We start from the raw sequence: 12,632 nt of genomic DNA on the forward strand, positions 1-12,632 counted from the left end.
AGTCATCTCAGAGGCTGCCTACCACACTGGCCTCAGAAAATGCAATTCTCTGGGGCAACTTATTTTTAATTCCTGAAATCCAAGGACATTTCCTTCTAATCACTTTAAGCATACTATTTTCAGTCAATTCTTTGAGCTGATAATTCTATGTGAAACTAGATTTCCTTGCTTATTTCTACCAGCATCCAGTCTGGTTTCATTCTGAGTCACAGTAGGGTCCCTGTTGATCTATGTGCCTGCTTTTGTGTGTGCTTCAACCTCCTCCTGGAATAACTCTTCCTTTATCCATTGTAGAAACTCTTGTCTTTTAAGATTTAGCCTATGCAAAAATACCTTAAAAAATTATCTAAAGTTGTGGTACATATACACAATGGGATATTACTCAGTCATAAAAAGGAATGCATTTAAGTCAGTTCTGATGAGGTGGATGAACCTAGAACCTATTATATGGAGTGAAGTAAGTCAAAAACAGAAAGATAAATATCATATTCTAACACATATATATGGAATCTAGAAAAATGGTACTGAAGAATTTACAGGACAGCAATGGAGAAACAGACATAGAAAATAGGCTTATGGACATGGGGAGAGGGGAAGAGAGGGTGAGATGTATGGAAAAAGTAACATGGCAACTTACATTTCCATATGTAAAACAGACAGCCAACAGGAATTTGCTCTATAACTCAGGAAACTCAAACAGGGGCTCTGTATCAATCTAGAGGGGTGAGACGGGGTGAAAGATGGGAGGGAGGTTCAAAAGGCAGGGGATATATATGTATACCAATGGCTGATTCATGTTGAGGTTTGACAGAAAAGAACAAAATTTTGTAAAGCAATTAACCTTCAATAAAAAAATTAATTTAAAAAAATCTCCACTAAAGCTCTCTCTATACTCATATTCACACTGCATTCTACAGGCTGGGTGAGGTTCCATTTACTCATTTTACCAACATTTATTGAGAGACTAATCTGTGCCTGTCACATACTAGTCTGGACTCAACAATATCTGTAGAGCCAGCAAACTAATGAATGGTGATAAAGATAAATGGAGTGCAGAGTGCATTAAACAGGGCTGAATCTGTGCTTCAGGGGACCAGAGCAGAGAACAAGGAGTGTCTCTCCATCTTGCTGAAAACTTCTGCTTCCTAAGTACAATCATAGCAGTCAGTCACTGATAATGTGATGTTCCTTAACTGCTGCTCTGCTTCTGTGGGAAGTCAGCACTCTTGCTTCTCATGAAGACTCCTTCCAGGCCTCTAAGGGCTAAAGATCATGCCAAAATTTGGAGCTCATGTTTATTAGTGCTTTGGGAAATTTCAGTTAGTGTTAAACAACATCAGCACCTCCCGTCTACTTCATTCTCTTGAGCTGAGTCCAGGAAGATTCAGCTTCAATCTTTGGAAACCCCCAAAATTTAGTTAATTTAGGATGGCCATGTTTTCCTGGGCTGGCTGAAGCCAGTTCACTGTACTATATAAACAGGAGTAAACAGAGAGACACTGTATCTACAGAGGAGGAAACTAAAAGGCTAATGCTAGATGACTTTGGCTAGGAATAGGCTCCAAAAGCACTGCGGTGAGGCACTTGATTCCTAAACCAACAGTCAGACACTAGAAAAAAGGCAGATCACTTAGGGCTTGGATTTCCTCAAAGAGCCGGAGTCTCGAGGAGGAATTAAAAAGACTTTTTCTTCTGGTTATGCTTAGAGTCTCATCTGGGTCGATAACACCCATTTGTGTAGTGGTGGTGTTATGTGCATTCTGCATTTCTTATAGACCCTAAGTTCTGCTGGTTTTCCATTTTGTGTTAGGTATGTGGCTTTCCCTCAGGCTCTCACACCATCTTTCAGGCACATGCTTCCAAAAGCCAATTATCAATCAACTTGAAAATTTTCACCCTAATGTGCAGATGCTGCTCATGCTAAATTTCCCTAGCTCAAACCCAGGACAGAGGAGATGCATTTTTAAGCTTCCTGCACATGTCTACAGGGTAGCTACCATCTTGTAAGCCAGGCCACAGTGCCTCCGAATTTAGGATAAATGCAGGAAGCTTTTGAATTTGCTAATTTTGGTCTTACCATTTTACTTTGTGGAAACAGGCTAAATTCCAAAAGTCTGTAGCTCTCCCCTGTGGTCAGAGAAATCACCTGTAGCAAGTCTATATGTTGCCCCTTCTCCACTAGCCCTGACTCACCATTCAGGCTCCACCTCTGCAGAAGCCAGATCGATGTGGTGAGTTGGTGACTGTATTTTCTAGAAGTGAGTTTTAAAGACTTGGTCTGATCAGTCATTCTGGCCCACTTTCGAGGAAAGGAAAAGGTACTGATTCCATGATCTGAAACTTCTCTGTTGCAGAGTCATTGATACAGCATTCATTCAACGAAGAACACACGCTCTGAGGAAGGCAGTGAGGGCCATCAAGCTTCACCTGCCTCCCTTAAACCTCAATGAAAAGTTACAACTTATTTTCCCACCTTTGGAACCCTCTTCGGTTGTTTCCACCTATCCTCTCTTTCAGAGGTTTCAGTTCAGTTCAGCACAGTTCAGTCGCTCAGTCATGTCTGACTCTTTGCGACCCCATGAACCGTAGCACGCCAGTCCTCCCTGTCCATCACCAACTCCCAGAGTCCACCCAAACCCATGTCCATTGAATCGGTGATGCCATCCAATCATCTCATTCTCTGTCATCCCCTTCTCCTCCTGCACTCAATCTTTCCCAGCATCAGGGTCTTTTCGAATGAGCCAGCTCTTTGCCTCAGGTGGCCAAAGTATTGGAGTTTCAGCTTCAACATTAGTCCTTTCGATGAACCCCCAGGACTGATCTTTAGGATGGACTGGTTAGATCTCCTTGCAGTCCAGGGGACTCAAGAGTCTTCTCCAACACCACAGTTCAAAAGCATCAATTCTTCGGCGCTCAGCTTTCTTTATAGTCCAACTCTCACATCCATAACATGACTATTGGAAAAACCATAGCCTTGACTAGACAGACCTTTGTTGACAAATAATGTCTCCGCTTTTTAATATGCTGTCTAGGTTGGTCATAACTTTCCTTCCAAGGAGTAAGCGTCTTTTAATTTCATGGCTGCAATCACCATCTGCAGTGATTTTGGAGGCCAAAAAAATAAAGTCAACCACTGTTTCCACTGTTTCCCCATCTATTTGGCACGAAGTGATGGGACCAGATGCCATAATCTTCGTTTTCTGAATGTTGAGCTTTAAGCCAGTTTTTTCACTCTTCACTTTCACTTTCATCAAGAGGCTCTTTAGTTCCTCTTCACTTTCTGCCATAAGGGTGGTGTCATCTGCATATCTGAGGTTATTGATATTTCTCCCAGCAATCTTGATTTCAGCTTGTGCTTCCTCCAGCCCAGCGTTTCTCATAATGTACTCTGCATATAAGTTAAATAAGCAGGGTGACAATATACAGCCTTGATGTACTCCTTTTCCTATTTGGAACCAGTCTGTTGTTCCATGTCCAGTTCTAATTGTTGCTTCCTGGCCTACATACAGGTTCTTAAGAGGCAGGTCGGGTATTCCCACCTCTTTCAGAATTTTCCACAGTTTATTGTGATCCACACAGTCAAAGGCTTTGGCATAGTCAATAAAGCAGAAATAGATGTTTTTCTGGAACTCTCTTGCTTTTTCCATGATCCAGAGGATGTTGGCAATTTGATCTATGGTTCTTCTGCCTTTTCTAAAACCAGCTTGAACATCTGGAAGTTCACGGTTCACGTATTGCTGAAGCCTGGCTTGGAGAATTTTGAGCATTACTTTACTAGCGTGTGAGATCAGTGAAATTGTGCAGTAGCTTGAGCATTCTTTGGCATTGCCTTTCTTTGGGGTTGCAATGAAAACTGACCTTTTCCAGTCCTATGGCCACTACTGAGTTTTCCAAATTTGCTGGCATATTGAGTGCAGCATTTTCACAGCATCATCTTTCAGGATTTGAAACAGCTCAATTGGAATTCCATCACCTCCACTAGCTTTGTTCATAGTGATGCTTCCTAAGGCTCACTTGACTTCACATTCCAGGATGTCTGGCTCTAGGTGAGTGATCACACCATCATGATTATCTGGGTCGTGAAGATCTTTTTTGTACACTTCTGTGTATTCTTGCCACCTCTTCTTAATATCTTCTGCTTCTGTTAGGTCCATACCATTTCTGTCCTTTATTGAGCCCATCTTTGCATGAAATGTTCCCTTGGTATCTCTAATTTTCTTGAAGAGATCTCTAATCTTTTCCACTCTGTTGTTTTCCTCTATTTCTTTGCATTGATCACTGAGGAAGGCTTTCTTATCTCTCCTTGCTATTCTTTGGAACTCTGCATTCAAATGGGTATATCTTTCCTTTTCTTCTTTGCTTTTCACTTCCCTTCTTTTCACAGCTATTTGTAAGACCTCCTCAGACAGCCATTTTGCTTTTTTGCATCTCTTTTTCTTAGGGATGGTCTTGATTCCTGTGTCTTGTACAATGTCATGAACCTCTGTCCATAGTTCATCAGGCACTCTATCTATCAGATATAGTCCTTTAAATCATTTCTCACTTCCACTGTATAATCATAAGGGATTTGAGTTAGATGATACCTGAATGGTCTAGTGGTTTTCCCCACTTTCTTCAATTTAAGTCTGAATTTGGCAATAAGGAGTTCATGATCTGAGCCATAGTCAGCTCCTGGTCTTGTTTTTGCTGACTGTATAGAGCTTTTCCATCTTTGGCTGCAAAGAATATAATTAATCTGATTTTGGTGTTGACCACCTGGTGATGTCCATGTGTAGAGTCTTCTCTTGTGTTGTTGAAAGAAGGTGTTTGCTATGACCAGAGAGTTCTCTTGGCAGAACTCTCTTTTGCTTTGTTTTTGCCTAATGAAGTCTTCTCATTTTTCATGAGATCACTGCTACTTTTGAGTCTTTTCCCCAACAGCTGTCATTCTCATGTCAAGAATCAAATGAAAGCAAAGGCTCATCTTTTATATTTGCATTTAACATAACATCCGGTTGCTACTGATTAGGAGGCTCCTCCTCAGACTTTCTCAGTAATTTTTCTTTACAGAGAGGTGTTCCTAAACCACATTCTGATTCTCTCTTTCCCTTGTATTGTGGCAGAGCAATACCCACCCCACAAACTTCGCCATTATAAATAAGCAAGTTCTCTGCAGAGAATATACATGTTTCTTTTAATATACACTGCCATACAACCCAAGTTGCCATGTATATTTTACTGTCTTACAAACACATAGGCAGTTTTTTGGCTGAAACATTACCAAGGGAAGATTCATGTTGTCATCTTATTTCCTCTAGCTCTTAACAGCCAGATAAGATGGCCCTGTTATATCTTTTGTCCCACTTTTTGCCTCCCTGGCTTTATTCTTCTTCAAAATTGAGTTAGCTATTCTGGGTCTTCTGTTTCTCCATTTAAGCTTTAGAATCAGTTTGTTGATATTTACAAAACGACTTGCTGGGATTTTGATTGGGATTATATTGACTCTAGAGAACAATTGGCAAGAACTGACGTCTTGATAACATTGAGTCTTCCTTTCCTTGAATATGGAATGTCTCTATGTATTTGGCTTTTCTTTGGTATTCATCAGAGTTTTGTCATTTTCCTCATATATATCTTAAATTTATTGTTAGATTTATATCTAAGTAATTTTTGGAGGTACTAATGGAATGAGTTTTTAATTTCAGATTCCACATGTTCATTACTGGTATACAGGAAAGCAATGAGCTTTTTATATTAACATTATATCCTACAACCTTGCAATAATCACTTATTGGTTCCAGTTTGTCAGTTCTTTAGATTTTCTACACAGACAACCATGTCATCTGTTGTCCCCTCACAATTTACTCTCAAAGTCTAAGCAACATCAATTTAAAATGACTTGAGATTATTTGGATTTGGATGTATTTATTTTAAAGTTCTATTTTACATTTTCTGCTTTTAGAGGGAAAAAAAATGGCCAAGAAAATGGAGCCGTCTCAGGTAAAAGGAACAGAAAGGTTCTTAGAGCCCATGGTCAGGGCCGGGAAGTGTTGAGGGGTGGGGTGTGTGTGTGTGTGTGTGTGTGTGTGTAGTTTGCTTTATTGGTGGATGGTGGCTCTAGTTCACCAAAATTCCTCTAAAAACTGATTTCTAAAGCCACTGATTAACAACTGAGTATAGCTAAATAGTGATTCTTATTATCCTTAGAGAATAATTGTTTCAGCAAGACTACAATGTATTAGAAAGTATCTGTGGTTAGTTTGCTGATACACTATTAATGAGTCAGTTCACTTACAGAATAACCCTCCTAATTGGTTGGCTGTTGTTCAATAATTCTTACTGTGTTGTATGAAAAAGTCAGTAAGAACCAAATGCATATGTTATTGATTTTCTTCTAAGGAATCATTCTTAAAATTTTTTTCAAGTATGTTTTCCCAGGCCTTTGGACAGTGTTTCTCAATTTTTTAACATAAGAATCTTATTGTCTATTTCCTAAAACTTTTGCTATAACTCCAGGAAGGGGCTTTCCAGAAACTATTTAGAAAGCTAGTAACTTCTATGTATCCCCCTCAAACCAAGAAGATACTGTAAACCTTTGCTGTTTTGTAGTCTGTTACCAAAAAGGGGTGGGGAGGTAATGACTTTTTAATATTTGTTTTCTAAATATAAACATGCATAATATAATGGATATGCTTTTTCAATCCATTCATTTCTCCCTCTCTTCCTGAAGTTTCTTACATACACTTCCCATCTGCCTAGGATCCAGCCAGTTCACCATTTAATAATCATTGCTCTACACTTCCTATTCCTATTGAGGTTGTTTCTTCCTTTAAATCACTAAAAGCAATGCTCCAATAAATATGCTTTTACATATGTCCACAAGTTAGAGGATCAGGCTCTTATACAAAGCAGGGTTTTCTTCAGCCAAAGGTATATCAGTATCAGAACAGATCTGCTAGAACTTCCAACCACACAGACTCTAAAAACAAGCTTGAGAATGCTGTGCTCACATCACTCCAGTCAAAGGGAAAGCATACCTTAGCCCACAATGTTGCCCTTGTCTTCTAGAGGTAACTATATTTAAATCAAAAGACAAAAGTATAGTTCACTAATCAAAAATATATAATGATCCTAAGGCTATGTTTTTAAAATTACATGTTCAGACCCATTAGGAAGTCATGAAATCATTTTAGAGAGTCACAATCAGGATTGTTTTAATGAACTAGGATAGAGAGGTTAGAAAATATCAGGGGAAATCACATGTAGTAAAATTAGGATTGCTCCATAAAAAATTGAGTTCAGTTATAGATCTCTGAACATATGTTTATAACTGTGTATAGAGAACCACATCATAAACTACATTTCTTACTATGGGTCAGAATAAAAAAAAAATGTGAAAAACATTTCACAGAAGGTTTCTGAGGAAAACACGGTGGCCGTGGAAATAGTAACTGATCATGAGAAAGGTCCACAGTGAAGGGCTGGGTTTTGCACTCTCTTTCTTGCATGTGGAGTGCCAGTTCCTTTTGCTGTAAGTTGGGGGCTTTCACAGCCTGTGTGCATGAAGCCTGTGGGCAGTGTCTGTGGACTACAGGTCCAGCCTTTCACTTCAAGAAATTCCTACATGCAGTCTATAAAACATTTATACATACACCCATACTCCTCCACTGCCTCATGGCTAATGCCCTATCAATGGATGCTGCAATTAGGTCCATGGACTTTTGGAGAAGGAAATGGCAACCCACTCCAGTACTCTTGCCTGGAAAATTCCATGGATAGGGGAGCCTGGTAGGCTACAGTCCATGGAGTCGCAAAGAGTTGGACATGACTGAGTGACTTCATTTACTTTATTTCTATAGTTCCTTTTGGAGAAGGAAATGGCAACCCACTCCAGTGTTCTTGCCTGGAGAATCCCATGGACAGAGGGGCCTGGTGGGGCTGCAGTCTATGGGGGTGCAAAGAGTCAGACACGACTAAGCAACTAACACACACACACACACACACACACACACTTTTAAATGAATTTTAAAATAAACATGATCATTCTAGATGTTTATGACAGCCAAGGAACTTGGTAACTCTCTGTTCCAATATTTATTTATAGACATGGAAACTGAACCCAGGGCAATAAAGCAATGTCTTCTGAGTCACAGAATGTTATATGTAAAACGAAAAGAAGTCATCATGTTGCCAACCCTGAGATTTTAAAAAATTATATAATGAAGAATATAATTAATTTGTAATGTGGGAAAATTACAAAGTACAGATAACTGAAAAGATGAAAAACATAAATATATACAGGCAATATATCCTCCGATAGCTGAATGAATAATCAAACTGTGGTAAATCTATACAATGGAATATTACTCAGCATTAAAAAAGAAATGAGCTATCAAGCCATTTAAGACATGGACAAAATATATATTGCTAAGTGAAAGAATGACAAAATGACAGAATGATCTCTGTTCGTTTCCAAGGCAAACCATTCAGTTTCACGGTAATCCAAGCCTATGCCCCAACCAGTAACACTGAAGAAGCTGAAGCTGAATGGTCCTATGAAGACCTACAAGACCTTTTAGAACTAACACCGAAAAAAGATGTCCTTTTCATTATAGGGGACTGGAATGCAAAAGTAGGAAGAAACACCTGGAGTAACAGGCGAATTTGGCCTTGGAGTACAGAATGAAGCAGGGCAAAGCCTAATAGAATTTTGCCAAGAGAACGCACTGGTCATAGCAAACACCCTCTTCCAACAACACAAGAGAAGACTCTACACATGGACATCACCAGATGGTCATCAACGAAATCATATTGATTATATTCTTTGCAGCCAAAGATGGAGAAGCTCTATACAGTCAGCAAAAACAAGATTGGGAGCTGACTGTGGCTCAGATCATGAACTCCTTATTGCCAAATTCAGACTGAAATTGAAGAAAGTGGGGAAAACCACTAGACCATTCAGGTATGACCTAGTCAAATCCCTTATGATTACACAGTGGAAGTGAGAAATAGATTTAAGGGACTAGATCTGATAGATAGAGTGTCTGATGAACTATGGACGGAGGTTGGTGACACTGTACAGGAGACAGGCATCAAGACGATCCCATGGAAAAGAAATGCAAAAAAGCAAAATGGCTGTCTAAGGAGGCCTTACAAATAGCAGTGAAAAGAAGAGAAGCAAAAAGCAGTGGAGAAAAGGAAAGACATAAGCATCTGAATACAGAGTTCCATAGAATAGCAAGGAGGGATAAGAAAGCTTTCCTCAGTGATCAATGCAAAGAAATAGAGGAAAATAACAGAATAGGAAAGACTAGATATCTCTTCAAGAAAATCAGAGATACCAAGGGAACATTTCATGTAAGGATGGGCTTGATAAAGGACAGAAATTGCATGGACCTAACAGAAGCAGAAGATATTAAGAGGTGGAAAGAATACACAGAAGAACTGTACAAAAAAGAGCTTCATGACCCAAATAATCACAATGGTGTGATCACTCACCTACAGCCAGAATGTGAAGTCAAATGGGCCTTAGGAAGCATCACTATGAATAAAGCTAGTGGAGGTGATGGAATTCCAGTTGAGCTATTTCAAATCCTGAAAGATGATGCTGTGAAAGTGCTGCACTCAATATGCCAGCAAATTTGGAAAACTCAGCAGTGGCCACAGGACTGGAAAAGGTCAGTTTTCATTCCAATCCCAAAGAAAGGCAATACCAAAGAATACTCAAACTACCGCACAATTGCACTCATCTCACATGCTAGTAAGGTAATGCTCAAAATTCTCCAAGCCAGGCTTCAGCAATACATGAACCGTGAACTTTCAGATGTTCAAGCTGGTTTTAGAAGAGGCAAGGAACCAGAGATCAAATTGCCAACATCTGCTGGATCATCAAAAAAGAAAGAGAGTTCCAGAAAAACATCTATTTCTGCTTTACTGACTATGCCAAAGCCTTTGACTGTTTGGACCACAATAAACTGTGGAAAATTCTGAAAGAGATGGGCATCAGACCACCTGACCTGCCTCTTGAGAAACCTGTATGCAGGCCAGGAAGCAACAGTTAGAACTGGACATGGAACAACAGACTGGTTCCAAACAGGAAAAGGAGTATGTCAAGGCTGTATATTGTCACTCTACTTATTTAACTTAGATGCAGAGTACATCATGAGAAACGCTGGGCTGGAAGAAGCACAAGCTAGAATCAAGATTGCCAGGAGAAATATCAATAACCTCAGATGTGCACATGACATCACCCTTATGGCAGAAAGTGAAGAAAAACTAAAGACCCTCTTGATGAAAGTGAAAGAGGAGAGTGGAAAAAGTTGGCTTAAAGCTCAACATTCAGAAAACTAAGATCATGGCATCTGGTTCCATCACTTCATGGCAAATAGATGGGGAAACAGTGTCAGACTTTATTTTTTTGGTCTCCAAAATCACAGCAGATGGTGATTGCAGCCATGAAATTAAATGACACTTACTCCTTGGAAGGAAAGTTATGACCAACGTAGACAGCATATTCAAAAGCAGAGACATTACTTTGTCAACAAAGGTCCATCTAGTCAAGGCTACGGTTTTTCCAGTGGCCATGTATGAATGTGAGAGTTGGACTGTGAAGAAAGCTGAGCGCCAAAGAATTGATCCTTTTGAACTGTGGTGTTGGAGAAGACTCTTGAGAGTCCCTTGGACTGCAAGGAGGTCCAACCAGTCCATCCTAAAGTAGATCAGTCCTGGGTGTTCATTGGAAGGACTGATGCTAAAGCTGAAACTCCAGTACTTTGGGCACCTGATGCGAAGAGCTGATTCACTGGAAAAGACTCTGATGCTGGGAAGGATCGGGGGCAGGAGAGAAGAGGATGACAGAGGATGAGATGGCTGGATGGCATCACCGACTCTATGGACATGAGTTTGAGTGAACTCCGGGAGTTGGTGATGGACAGGGAGGCCTGGCGTGCTGCAATTCATGGGTCGCAAAGAGTCAGACATGACTGAGCGACTGAACTGAACTGAAGTGAACGAAGCAAATCTGAAAAGCTACATTCTATAAGATTCCAACTATATGATACTTAAAAAAAGGCAAATCTATGGAGACAATAAAACTACTAGTGGTTAACCAACAACAAACAAAAAACCCAATTCAAAAATGGGCAATGGACTTGAACAGACAATTCTCCAAAGATATAAATAGATATTAATATGTTCATCATTAGTCATTCAGTTCAGTCGCTCAGTCATGTCCGACTCTTTGCAACCCCATGAATTGCAGCACACCAGGCCTCCCTGTCCATCACCAACTCCTGGAGTTCACCCAAACTCATGGCCATCGAGTCAGTGATACCATCCCCCCATCTCATCCTCCGTCGTCCCCTTCTCCTCTTTCCCCCAATCCCTCCCAGCATCAGAGTCTTTTCCAATGAGTCAACTCTTTGCATGAGGTGGCCCAAGTACTAGAGTTTCAGCTTTAGTATCAGTCCTTCCAAAGAACACCCAGGGCTGATCTCCTTTAGAAAAGACTGGTTGGATCTCCTCGCAGTCCAAGGGACATGCAAGAGTCTTCTCCAACACCACAGTTCAAAAGCATCAATTCTTCAGTGCTCAGCTTTCTTCACAGTGCTACTCTCACATCCATACATGACCACTGGAAAAACCATAGCCTTGACTAGACGGACCTTTGTTGGCAAAGTAATGTCTCTGCTTTTCAATATGCTATCTAGGTTGGTCATAACTTTCCTTCTAAGGAGTAAGCATCTTTTAATTTCATGGCTGCAATCACCATCTACAGTGATTTTGGAGACCAAAAAAATAAAGTCTGACACTGTTTCCACTGTTTCCCCATCTATTTACCATGAAGTGATGGAACCAGATGCCATGATCTTAGTTTCTGAATGTTGAGATTTAAGCCAACTTTTTCACTCTCCTCTTTCACTTTCATCAAGAGGCGTTTTATTTCCTCTTCACATTAGTCATTAGAGGAATGCAAATCAAAGTCACAATGAGATACCATTTCAAACCCATGAGAATGATGATTATTTTTTTAAAAAAAGGAAACACACGTTGGTGAGGATGTGGAAAAACCAGAACCCTTGTAGATTGCTGGTGGGAATGCAAAATGGTGAATTTTCTGTGGAAAACAATTTGGTGGTAGTTTCTTTGAAAGTTAAATATAGAATTACCATATGATCCAGCAATTCCATGCCTAGGTATATACCTAAGGAATCGAAAACAGGGGCTCAGATACCTGCTCATCAACATTCAATCTCAGCAATTTTGCAATAACAAAAAGGTGGAATCAACCCAAACATCCATCAATGTATAAACAGATAAACAAAATGCAATATATACATACAATGGACTATTATTTAACCATAATAAGTAACTGAATTCTAATACTTGTTACAACATGTATGAACTTTGAATGCACTATGCTAAGCAAAAAAGCTAGACACAAAAAAATATTAACAAATGGGACTTAAACTCAAAAGTATTTGCACAGCAAAGGAAACGATAAGCAAATGAAAAGACCACCCACAGAATGGGAGAAAATATTTATGACGCAACAGACAAGGAATTAATCTCCAAAATTTACAAACAGCTCATGCAACTCAATATCAACAAAACAACTCAATCAAAAGATGGGCTGCTGCTGCTAAGTCGCTTCA

The sequence above is a fragment of the Bos indicus genome, chromosome 8, assembly GCF_029378745.1.
Source record: "Bos indicus isolate NIAB-ARS_2022 breed Sahiwal x Tharparkar chromosome 8, NIAB-ARS_B.indTharparkar_mat_pri_1.0, whole genome shotgun sequence".
Classification (NCBI taxonomy): Eukaryota; Metazoa; Chordata; class Mammalia; order Artiodactyla; family Bovidae; genus Bos; species Bos indicus.